The sequence below is a fragment of the Zosterops lateralis genome, assembly GCF_965231275.1.
Source record: "Zosterops lateralis genome assembly, chromosome: 6".
NCBI classification, from domain to species: Eukaryota; Metazoa; Chordata; class Aves; order Passeriformes; family Zosteropidae; genus Zosterops; species Zosterops lateralis.
Window position 1 is genome coordinate 58179941 of NC_139761.1, and position 13670 is coordinate 58193610.

Here is a 13670-nt window from a genome sequence, read left to right on the forward strand (position 1 = left end):
TTTCTGAAGTGAAGAGGAGCTTATATGTGAATCTCATTAAGTGTAAAAGATTTTACTTTTCTCCATCCTGGTATATCAAGAAGAACATCCCATTAAAAATTGTATAAATGTCTGAATCAAGCAAATGTTAATGCAAAGCTTTGAAAGGATTTTTCCTCCTGTTTAAGAAAATTGTAAGGGATTTTTTGTTTGTTGGTTTATGTAAACACATATAAAGGAATACTGGATTTTATTATCTACATTCATAATGTCCTCTAAAAGCAGATCATTCAAACTCATACAGCCACTTATAGGATCAACAGTACAGTAAAACAATTTTGGTTTCTCTTGAGAGCTACTTTCTAATAGCAAGTTGTGTACCTGTCTCAAAAATGCCTCGAGCAGTTAACGACTTTTTTCCTAACTCCAGAGTTTTTAACTTAATGGTGTTTTTTAACACCATTAAGAAGGTGGGTTTTTTCCCACTTTTTACTGAAAACAAAGATGCTTAACTAGTGAAAAGGCCCAGAACCCAAAATGTTTTGGTGTTGCAGTTCCTATAGGAGTTAGGTTTGTGTATGTCAGGTCAATTGCATGTTATTTTGATTGACTTGATTCCTACCCAGTGCACTTGGGGGGTGTGTAATGGCAAAGATTGGGGCTTTTGTGTATATCCAAAATGACAGTACAGGTAACACGTGTAGTACCATGTGCTAGTTCATAGCTGGTCCTGAAATGTTGCTGTTAGCTTTACCAATTAACAGTGATGCCTTGTACTTGCAGAAAAGAATAACAATGGGATAATAATAATAATAATAATAATAATAATAATAATAATAGTAATAAGGCAGCAGAGATGAAATTCTAGCATGAAGGATATTTGCATAAAACTAAAAGCCAGCAAAAGAAAATTGTTGTGCAGTTTGTACCTGTGGATGGGCTGATGGGGATGGGTGAAGATGAATTCCTAGAACTAAAAGGATGTCCTGGATTTGTGAGATAAGAATGTATTCTATTTGCCATCTGTTGGAGGTGGGGGGCAGTTATCTTATCTCTTCCAAGAACAATGTCTCCCTCCGGGGAGATGTCTCCTGCTAATGGGCCATTAAGTGATTCACTGCATGACTGATAAGGTACATCATCCCATTGTGAGATGCTCCACCCAGAAGGAGGAACCAAGCATTCCTACCTGCATAAAATAAGCTTGGTCTAAGCCATCGGCCCAGTTTTTCTTCACTGGATTCCCAGAGGAGCAGCCATCTTCGCTGGATTCCCAGAGAAGCAGCTTCTTCCCTGCCGGATTCCCAGAGGAGGACCAGGCCCATCTACTCTATCACCAGACCTTCACAGAGAACTATACCCTTTTACAGGATCTCTGCTTCAGCAGCATTTCATCTGCCACTGCAGGAGGCACAGCCACCATCCAACTGGACTTTCACCAACACCCTGACTCCTCAGGGTGTCAGGTTTTCTGACTGTATCAGTAGTTTTGTTTGTACTAATTACATTTGTTGTTCTTTTTTTTATTATTTTAGTTTTTTCTAGTAAATAACTATTATTCCCATTCCCATACCTTTGCCTGAGAGCTGTTTTTTTTATTTTGAAATTGTGGTAATTCGGAGGGAGGGAGGGGGTTTACCTTTTCCACTTCACAGGAGGCTTTTGCCTTCCTTTACAGACTCCTGTCTTTTCAAACTAAGACAGATCTTGGCGCCCAACGTGGGGCTCGAGGGCATTGAAAGGAAAAAGGGAATAATAGTTCTTAAGTAATCTAATTGTGTGTACTGATATAGAAACATCTTTGAGTGTCACCATGTGGTCTAGCTTACCTTGGTTTGGGTGGCACGTGATCGTGGCTGTATTTCTCCCATTTGCAGGCCCTTATCTAGATATGGGTCCTATAACTAAGGCTACTGTGGCTGTTATCCAGTTTGGCTTATGGGTTAATAAGGTGAGGAATTCATGGATCTTTAACTTCCTCTGGAAGGCAGGTACATGGATTCAGAGCTATCATACACTAACTGTGTGTTTTTGGGGTTACCTTAATAATGGTACCTATTGTGAAGAAATGACACCAGGGGAGATTTTCTCCCAACCTTTTAACCATCTTTTTGGGTCTGCTCCACCAGTTTTTGAAGGGTTAAGATCCACTCTGAATGCTAGTGATGTCATACAATGGGTGGTGTTGTTGATATGCCTGTTATATTTAGCACTCAGAGATAAGGGAAGATTAACATGGAGAACTACCCTGACACCTGCCCCAGAGACTAGAGATGCTGCTGTTCCAGAGCCTGACCCTGCCCCACAGTCTGTCTCAGAAATGAACCACCCAGATTGGGTGGGGGTTCTGGTTAAAGAGATACGTGAGATGAGTCAGATGCTGAAGGAGTGCATTTCCCCAGCTATTGAGAAACCCTCACTTTGCCTTCAAGAGGGACAGCCAAATAGTACAGCAGTGGAACCCACAGGTGTTACAACTGTCCAGGGTCCAGCCGAACCACAAAGGCAGTCACAGCCAGCAGCAGTTGCCCTGGTAGAAACAAGGAGGTCTAAGATGAAAGCTGAGCACCCAGATAAGGATAGGAATGGAGGAACCTCACAACCCACAGGGGAGCCAGAGGTTGCAATCATCACTGAGTCCCTGAGGTACGAAAGTCTCCGTAACCTGCACAAAGACATTGTGCGACGGGGACGTGAGGCTTATACTACCTGGTTACTCCGGGTCTGGGATCTTATGGGTACAAGCGTGCAGCTGGATGGTGGTGAGGCAAGGAACTTGGGACCCTTGACCCAGGACTCAGGTATGAATCAGATTTTTGTAAGGGAGCCAGGGTCTCTTTCTCTCTGGGAGCGGCTTTTAATGAGTGTCAGAGAGAGGTTTGTCCACAGGGAAAGAATGCAGGAGCACCACCATAGGATGCGCTGGAAGACCCTTGAGGAAGGGATCCAACAGCTGAGGGAAGTAGCAATATTGGAGGTACTCTTCGGGAGGGATGGACAGCATGACAATGACCCCGACAAAGTCAGGTGCACAGGGCAAATGCTGTGGAGCCTAGCAAACCTTGGGCCATCTCAATACACCACTTTTATTGCAACAATTGATGCAGATACTAACCGAGAGACCGTGGGTTCTGTTGCCAACAAGCTGAGGAATTATGAGAGCATGATCAATGGCCCAATGCAGGCTCATATCTCAGCTGTGATTAAGGAGTTCAAAGAGGAGATGAGGGAGATGAGGGAGGAGATGAAGAAAGTTAATGCAGCCCCTGTGCGAGTTACAGGCCCCAAATTCAGTGCCCAACATTCCCCAGCTAGAGACAGAGGGTACACCCCAAGGGCCAATTTGTAGTTCTTCCTGCGTGACCATGGGGAAGACATGGGTAGGTGGGATGGGAAACCCACTTCTGTCCTGGCAGCACGGGTGCGTCAGCTCAAAGAGGGAAACTCTAACCAAGGAACATCCACCAAGGTGAAGGTAGCCTCGACCTCCCATGACCGAGCTGCCGGGTATGATGTGTCAGGTCCCCTTGAAGGAACCTCTAGTATGTATGCCCAGGAAGGGAATAATAACCAGTGTTAGAGGTGCCCTGTCTCTAGCCAGGGAGAGGCACGGGAAAACCGGATCTTCTGGACAGTGTGGATCCGATGGCCTGGCACATCAGAGCCACAAAAATATGATGCTTTAGTTGATACTGGTGCGCAGTGTACTTTAATACCATCGGGACAGGTGGGGGCAGAGGCTGTTTCCATTGCTGGTGTGACAGGGGGATCTCAGCAACTGACTCTGGTGGAGGCCGAGGTGAGCCTGACCGGGAAGGAGTGGAAGAAACATTCTATTGTGACCGGCCCAAACGCTCCATGTATTCTAGGCATAGACTTTCTCCGGAACAGCTATTACAAAGACCCAAAGGGACTCAGGTGGGCTTTTGGAATAGCTGCTGTAGAGGCAGAGAACATTAAGCAGTTGAACACCTTGCCTGGATTATCAGAGAACCCGTCTGCAGTAGGACTCCTGAGGGTGGAAGAGCAACGTGTGCCAATTGCGACCTCGACAGTGCACCGCCGGCAATATCGGACAGATCGAGATGCTGTGATCCCCATCCACCGGATGATTCGTGAGCTGGAGAGCCAAGGGGTGGTCAGCAAAACTCACTCACCCTTCAACAGCCCCATCTGGCCTGTGCGCAAATCCGACAGAGAATGGAGATTGACTGTGGACTACCGTGGCTTGAATGAAGTGACTCCACCGCTGAGCGCTGCCGTGCCAGACATGCTGGAACTCCAGTACGAGCTGGAGTCCAAAGCAGCAAAGTGGTATGCCACTATTGACATTGCTAACGCGTTTTTCTCCATTCCTCTGGCAGCAGAATGCAGGCCTCAGTTTGCTTTCACGTGGAGAGGTGTGCAGTACACCTGGAACCGACTGCCCCAGGGGTGGAAACACAGCCCCACCATCTGCCATGGACTGATCCAGACTGCACTGGAAAAGGGTGAGGCTCCAGAACACCTGCAATACATCGATGACATCATTGTGTGGGGGAGCACAGTGGCAGAGGTGTTTGAGAAAGGAGAAAAAATCATCCAGATTCTCCTGAAAGCCGGTTTCGCCATTAAGAAGAGCAAAGTCAAAGGACCTGCCCGAGAGATCCAGTTCCTTGGAGTGAAATGGCAAGATGGACGCCGCCAGATTCCCACTGAGGTCATCAACAAGATCACGGCAATGTCTCCACCGACCAGCAAAAAGGAAACACAAGCTTTCCTGGGTGCCATAGGATTTTGGAGAATGCACATTCCCGAGTATAGCCAGATTGTGAGCCCTCTCTACCTGGTTACCCGCAAGAAAAACGATTTCCACTGAGGCCCTGAACAGCAGCAAGCCTTCACCCAAATCAAGCAAGAGATTGCTCATGCGGTAGCCCTTGGCCCAGTCAGAACGAGACCAAAGGTGAAGAACGTGCTCTACTCTGCAGCTGAGAACAATGGCTTGTCCTAGAGCCTTTGGCAGAAGGTGCCTGGTGAGACTCGAGGCCGACCCTTGGAATTCTGGAGCCGAGGTTACAGACGGTCCGAAGCCAACTACACCCCAACAGAGAAAGAAATCTTGGCTGCCTATGAAGAAGTTCAAGCCGCCTCGGAGGTGATTGGCACGGAAGCACAACTCCTCCTGGCACCCCGACTCCCGGTGCTGGGCTAGATGTTCAAAGGAAAGGTTCCCACTACCCACCATGCCACTGATGCTACATGGAGCAAATGGATTGCCCTTATCACCCAGCGTGCCCGTATTGGAAATCCGAATCGCCCTAGGATTTTAGAGATAATTACGAACTGGCCGGAAGGTGAAAACTTCGGTCTCACTGATGATGAGGAACAGGAACAAGTGACAAGGGCTGAAGAAGCGCCACCATATAACCAACTACCAGCAGAGGAAACATGCTACGCTCTTTTCACTGACAGTTCTTGTCGCATCGTAAGGATAAACCGAAAGTGGAAAGCAGCTGTATGGAGCCCCACACGACAGGTTGCACAAGCTACCGAAGGAGAAGGTGGATCAAGCCAACTCGCTGAGCTCAAGGCTGTTCAGCTGGCCCTGGACATTGCTGAAAGGGAGAAGTGGCCAAGGCTCTACCTTTACACCGATTCGTGGATGGTAGCCAATGCTCTGTGGGGGTGGCTAGGAAGGTGGAGAAAGGCCAACTGGCAGCGCAGAGGAAAACCCATCTGGGCTGCTGATATACGGAAAGACATTGCCTCTCGAGTGGAGAAACTAACAGTGAAAGTCCGTCATGTAGATGCCCATGTCCCCAAAAGTCAGGCTAATGAGGAGCACCAAAACAACGAGCAAGTAGATCAGGCAACAAGAATAGAGGTGTCAAAGATAGACCTAGATTGGCACCATAAGGGGGAGTTGTTCCTGGCTCGATAGGCCCATGATGCGTCAGGTCATCAGGGCAGAGATGCCACCTACAAGTGGGCACGAGACCGAAGGGTGGACCTAACCATGGACAGCATTTCTCAGGTTATCCATGACTGTGAGACGTGTGCTGCCATCAAACAGGCCAAGCGGGTGAAGCCCCTATGGTATGGTGGACGGTGGTCCAAGTACAAGTATGGGGAGGCCTGGCAGATAGACTACATCACACTGCCCCAGACACGCCAAGGCAAGCGCTACGTGCTGACCATGGTGGAAGCCACCACTAGATGGCTGGAAACCTACCCTGTGCCTCATGCCACCGCCCGGAACACCATCTTAGGCCTAGAAAAGCAAGTCCTGTGGAGACATGGCACCCCTGAGAGAATAGAGTCGGACAACAGAACCCATTTAAAGAACGGCCTTATCAACACCTGGGCCAGAGAACATAGTATCGAATGGATATATCATATTCCCTATCATGCTCCAGCTGCCGGCAAAGTTGAACGGTGCAACAGACTCCTTAAGACCACCCTGAAGGCACTTGGTGGTGGAACTTTTAGAAACTGGGAAATGAACCTGGCAAAAGCAACCTAGATGGTCAACACCCGAGGGTCCATCAATCGAGCTGGTCCTGCCCAGTCTGAACCCGTGCACACAGTAGATGGAGATAAAGTCCCTGTGGTACATATGAAAGGTATTTTAAGAAAAACTGTTTGGATTAATCCCACCTCAGGCAAAGACAAACCCATCCGTGGGATTGTTTTTGCTCAAAGACCTGGTTATACTTGGTGGGTAATGCAGAAAGATAGAGAAACCCGTTGTGTACCACAAGGAAACCTAGTCTTAAGTGAGAAATGGGTGTAAGATTTCATTGTGATGCAGATAGAAATAGAATAAGGGGTGGATAATGTCCTGGATTTGTGAGATAAGAATGTATTCTATTTGCCATCTGTTGGAGGTGGGGGGCAGTTATCTTATCTCTTCCAAGAACAATGTCTCCCTCCGAGGAGATGTCTCCTGCTAATGGGCCATTAAGTGACTCACTGCATGACTGATAAGGTACATCATCCCATTGTGAGATGCTCCACCCAGAAGGAGGAACCAAGCATTCCTACCTACATAAAATAAGCTTGGTCTAAGCCATCGGCCCAGTTTTTCTTCACTGGATTCCCAGAGGAGCAGCCATCTTCGCTGGATTCCCAGAGAAGCAGCTTCTTCCCTGCCGGATTCCCAGAGGAGGACCAGGCCCATCTACTCTATCACCAGACCTTCACAGAGAACTATACCCTTCTACAGGATCTCTGCTTCAGCAGCATTTCATCTGCCACTGCAGGAGGCACAGCCACCATCCAACTGGACTTTCACCAACACCCTGACTCCTCAGGGTGTCAGGTTTTCTGACTGTATCAGTAGTTTTGTTTGTACTAATTACATTTGTTGTTCTTTTTTTTTTATTTTAGTTTTTTCTAGTAAATAACTATTATTCCCATTCCCATACCTTTGCCTGAGAGCTGTTTTTTTTATTTTGAAATTGTGGTAATTCGGAGGGAGGGAGGGGGTTTACCTTTTCCACTTCACAGGAGGCTTTTGCCTTCCTTTACAGACTCCTGTCTTTTCAAACTAAGACAAAGGAAAAGTCTAAAAGCAATATCTGATTTAGTAAAGGGGATTTTTGGGTGGGGTTTTTTGTTGGTTTTTTTGGTTGTTTTTTTTTGGGGGGGGTGGTGTTTTTTGGGGTTTGGGGTTATTTTGGTAAAAAGAAAAGTAGCAGTACCCCAGTATTAAACCTGGAAATAATAAAATTCATATGAATTCCATTTGTTCTAACAAAAAGAGTAAACCACTACTTGTAGTAGAAACTACTGTCGAAAGTATCCTCATATTTCTTGGTATTACAATAGCTTTTTGTATTTTGAGAAAATCAGATTGGTAACTTCATCAAGGAATAATTACTCTCTCAGAAACGTATTTATATTCTGTGTGGAGAAAACAACATGAAACAATGAAAAAATACCGTGTCTGCTTTTCTCTCTGTGAAATGCTGATGCTCATCAGCATTTGAAAGTCTGAAGTTCTGTTAGCTGGCAACTTACAGCTCTTAGGGGCTGGAATTGGTTCCCTTGCTTTTCGTAAAAAGAGTTGGATCTAACAGTTCATAGAAAATGGACAATGTGGATCAAGTCCTGCAGACAAAACTCGTTGATGATTGACTGCTCTAAACCACCTAAGGGAGTTGGGCACCTTGCCACAAGAGCAAGGCAATGGGAACCAGATGCCTGAGGGTCCTGAGAGCTCTTGGAAATTTCTGTATTAGGAGAGATGATGTGTCCAAGTCAGGGATCCTCAGTCATGTAGTGAGAGCATCCTGTGCCTCTGGCAGCAGACAGGATTTATATGGGAAACTCAACAGTTTGTACTCTGGGCGTAGCTCACCTAAATGCTGCAGTGGATAGATGCTGTGAATGATAGAACAGAAATGATTTATTCAAGGAAATAGTCCTGAGCATTTCCATGGGAGTAAGCTCGGTAATTTTTTTACCTCAGGATGTAGTTTGGTTCTATCTTCTTTAGTGGTCTTTGCTATCAAAACAGTGATTTCACTACAAACGAGAAGTTAGAATTTTCTTAAATGGAATTATGAACTAAAATCACTTGGGCTAAATCCAAATGTTAGTTTACATAAAATCAGAACAGTTTATCTATTTTATTCAAAGAACTTGGGAAAGAAGAAAGAGTCATGTCAATGCCTGTCCTGGTGACAAAATCGAGACACATGTCCTGGTTCAAAGCTACCATTTCTCTTGTTGATGTGCAAAGAACCACAGAACACATGGGCTTGGAAATATACAGACTGGGATGCAATGGTTCCTCCATTGAGGAAAACAGGCTTAGAATGGGCTGAAAAGAAACAACAGAAAAGGTTTATTTCTCCTTTTGCTCACAATATATTCAGGGTGCTTTGTTTATTTTTCTGGATTTCTAATAGCATTTCGTTCTTCCTCATTTCCAAGTCTTTGCTTTTACAGTTTTTGAAATCACTTCCATGTGAAAACTTCGCAATGTGTGTATTGAGGTTTCATAGCAAGCATGTAGGTTCAAGTTATACAAAAATTATTATTTCTAGGTAATATGTTCTGTGAATAGATGCCTTCTGCTGGACTTGCTACTATAGCCAATGCATGAGTGTCTTGGGTAACTTGAATTAACTAGTACTTGGGAAGTATTGACAAAGATATTGGTGCAAAATAACAATGGAGATCTTACTTCATTTTTAAATTTTTATTTTACATGTGGTTGACATTAATAACTTGCAAATAGTAACTTCACTCCAGTTCCCAGCACGTCTCAATTATTATACTAATGGACATAAACACAAATTTACTCCACAAAGTTTGGTCATGGATTCCCCACTAAATTTGTCTCCGAAGTGATTCAGCATCCCAGCTGTTAACAGCTCACTGAACACACCCAGTCAGTTGTAACTGGTCTGCTACCTTCAGCAAGATCAGTGGAATTGTGCCATATCCCAGAGGAGGCTTATGTTGCACTTAGGAAAACTGGGAGACTTTGTAGCCTTTTATTTAATTTTTGAAATATCGTTTCAAGGAAAGCTACTCCAGACTCTCTTTTTTGAAAATTTGCATGTTGTGGGCCTGGCATTCTTTGTACTTGCTCAGGAGTGCAATTCTTTGTACTTTCATGGAAGTGTAACCTCTTGGCTTCATTGACATTTTTGAATTTGTTATGACCTGCCCCAGAAGACAAGGGTAGCCCAGGTTCTTGTTTAGAGGTCCCTGGGGGTGGATTAGAGTAAAATGATCCTGAACAATCAATGTTTATATATTATATATTCTACTCAGACTACCTATTTATTATTAGGTTAACAATCTAGTTTTTATTATTGAAGTAATAAAGATTAAAGTTAGGCTAAGCACATTATAATTTTTATCTCTGTCCAGGAAGACTTTCCCATATGTTACAGCAGATGTGTACCACCAGTTATGCCATAAGAGATCACAGCATCATTTTGTTTACCAGATCTTTTTTCGTACAGATGAAAATTTCACATCCATAGCTATAGAGGTTCTTATGATGGATTTAAACCCTAGCACTTAGGTGTATCAAGACTGCAGTATTTCACATTACTGTTTTTCCCGTTGTTGTTGTTGTATGAAGCCTGAGGGACACAGATGCACAGGACCATATTTGGCAGCAAATTCCTGGAATTACCTGCATCTCATACTGTCATATCATTCAGATAACCATTCTAAATATTTCTTATCACTTGTCAGACCTACAATATTTTGTACATGTGGGGATTTTTTCCATGTTTGTTGAACTATTTCTTGATTTAATTATTTTGTGGACTCTTTGCATGGGATTGTGTCAGATGAAGAAACAGAAGTATCCTGATTTAAAGATCATACAGAATACGTTCTAATACTGGAATTACAACTCTGGTCTTATTTGTAAGCATGGCTATAATGTTCACAAGGTTAAAAAAAATAGCTCTCTGTCTGTTTTTCTCTCCTCATTGTTTGATTTTGAAGTTGTTCTGCAATTTGATCTTACTAAAAGTTCCCCAATGCATTTCAGCAACATATGTCATTAATGTGGGGAGCTGGGTGAGCAGTCCCACCATTGCTTGTAATTCAGCCTATGACAGGCAGCAGGAAAGCAGAATTTCAGCCAGCCTCAATTAGGAAAACATGCCCAAGGCATTTGGCTGGAGCATAAAAAGAGATACATCAGGCTCTCCCAAGAGGAAAACTGAGTGTGTACATTGTTGAACAAAACCAGCTCCTTATTTTGACATTGATGTGGTTAACAGAATAAAGGATCATTCCCAATGAAGGAAAAGATAAACTAGAAAAGGATGGTCCGTGGATTGCAGGTGCTGAAGTAACATACCAAAAATATAAACACTAGTCTTTTGTCAGCAATTAGTTCTTCCCTTATTGTGTTTCAGATTATAATGCTGTGAACTGGGAATTTTCTCCTGAAGGAAAAATGTCCTTACATGAAGTAGAAAGTCACTTTCTAATCAGAGATGATTTTGCTGTTGATCCACCTCCTCACAAGAAGAATGCTTGTAAAAGAGGTAATACACTAAAAAAGTAATATCCGTAATTTGTTGAATCTTCTGTCTGTGACATCAAAATGTTTAATATTGCCTCACAACCCTCATGAGAGATAGTTAATAATCATGTTATAGATTGTAACTCTGAAGCATCTGGAAGGTTAAATAACTTTCCTTTAATAACTTAAATACTTTGAGATCACACACAGATTTCTTGTTTTGGTATGACAGCAAGTGATAACCAGAGCCAGGATTATTCTCAAACCACTTTATTTCCCTTCTCTTATTTGCATTTTACCAGACACATGGCTTGCAGGATAAGGAAGAAGAAAAACAGGGAAGGGAAATATTTCAGGGTACAGGGTGCTTCTATAAATCAACTTAATGAATCAAGGCTACCTTTATACAATTTTTGGTGTCCACTGGTATCAGACTACTTTATGAGATTATGTTTTATGAGTGTCTGTTTTACAGATGGGAAAACTAAAATAAAAAAGTGATTTAGCAAAACTCATAGAGCAGATACATTCGCAGAGCTGGGAAAAGGAACTGAACCTCCCAACCCCACAAGACAGGAATAACATATTAAATGAGCTGGCATTCACCCTGTTTCACTTGGCAGCATAGTAGAGTGCAGAGGGAATGGTGTTCTTTCCATTAGGAATGCTTTGATGATGACACTAGAATAGAAGAATGAAAAGGAATGCTGGACTTGAAGCATTCCTTAAGGTATAAGATTGTTTGAACTGCGAGGTGGAAAAAAAGTCCTGGAAAAAAATAGCAATTGAGGTAGTATCTCAACAACAGCTTCTGAGGAAAACTTATTTGGAATGTTGATGGAGAAAGTATAGGGTTAAGAGAGAAATGCTGAACAGTGTGTCAGAAGCACCAGGAAAAGGATTGGGAGAACTGTGAAGGCAGCATGGGAAGAAACTCTGACTTGCAGAAATCTGAGTGCGCACCTGTAAGGACCATCGTGTCTCTCCTCCTTTACACTGCTGGCCAGGCAATGGATTTTTCATTCCCTTGTCACAAAGGCAGCTTTATTACAAATTACATGTTTTGGGACTCTGCATCACTTTGAATAGGGTAGAATTTTTTGCCTCACAGATGAAGCAATGTGAGAGAAATAGAACTGAAGTTGTGAGATAGCCAAAGTATCTTCTGATTTATGGGGCTTTGATATGGAAACAGGATCCTAAATTGGACTGCAGATCCTAAATTGGACTGCAGAAGTTGTTCCAGTGACTATGGTAGTGTAGTTTGATGAAATTGTTTTCATTAGGTAGTCAGTAGGGAAAAAAGACAGTTTGTCTCACATAAAATACCTCTGTATGCTACGTATTTGCTTAGGGATTGACCTTAGCATTTTCATCTAGAGGGATCAGATCAGTACCTCCCCTACTGAAATACATTTTTCCCCATTCAGTAAAATATTACAATTATGTCTCTGACAAGTATAGACTGAAGAGGTCTGGGAAAATATCAGTGTGATTATGATGAAGCTATGAAGACTTTGAACTGAGTCCATATACTTCTCTGTAAGAAGATATTCAAAACTATGTCTATAGTTATCTGCAGTTCTCTGAGATTTGGAATAACTGTTGATAATTTTGCTCTTATGAACTAGGCTCAAAAAAAATCCCCATCTGATTTTATTAATGGGAGTTTCACTGTAAGGGATCGAATTGGGACCTGGTTTACTATAAACAAAACTCAACAAACTATTTTCATACAAAGCCCAATAACAAAGGGAATTACTTAAAGGGAAGGAAAATTGAAGCAATGAATCTTAATGATTAAAGGGAAACCTAGATCCATGTCAAGAGGAGGAAGACATCCAAAGCAAAAAGAAAAAGAAAGAAGGCAGGAATTTCCTCAGCCATGGAGGCGGTGGGTGAGCAGCCATTACTACTCTGTTAGAACATTTTCTGTTTAAATAATCTTTGAGTTCTTGAAAATCTGATTGGTCTTCTGCTATTCCAGGTCTGGAAATTTTGCAAGTTTCAAGCAACTGTAACGTGTGCATCAGAACTCTTTGTAAATTGCCTCCCAAACACAGCATTCATCTGTTAATTCCTATGAAAATTAGTTTATGTACTTTGATTTAGCTACCATAAAAGAAGAGGCTGATAAAATTATTCCAAAACATTTACAAGAAGACAATGTGACAGTGATAGATGTTTAGATCCTCTTTTTCTCACTGCTCTTCTTGTGCTGTCAGCAGCTAAAATCGGATGCTTCTATGTGACCTCAGCACCCTATTTCAATGATTTTCCATTCCAGAAGAAACCAACCACAAAATCTAGGTCTCCTGTAAAATATAAAGAGCAGGAACAGAGATCATCACTTCATTTACATTTGGGCTAGTTCTGACCAATATCTCAGTTAGATTAAGTTGCTACATGTCTCAATCACTTCCAATTGCTACATTGTCTTGTGCAGGAGACAGTGTAGTATGAGCTGTAGTTAGAAAAATTTAGAGTTCAGTATGTGAGGGTATCACTGATTTCACTCCAAGAAGGAAGGAAGGAAGGTATTATGAGGCGTATCCAATAAAGGTGGGGATTTAAATCATCATTATCAGTGTAGTAACTGAGGTTTTAAGAAAAAATATTTAAGAAAAAAATTAATAATAGCTGTCTGCTTCATTTATGTTTAAGGCACTGTTTGTTTAGGGACAGATTATTGTGCTTTTTC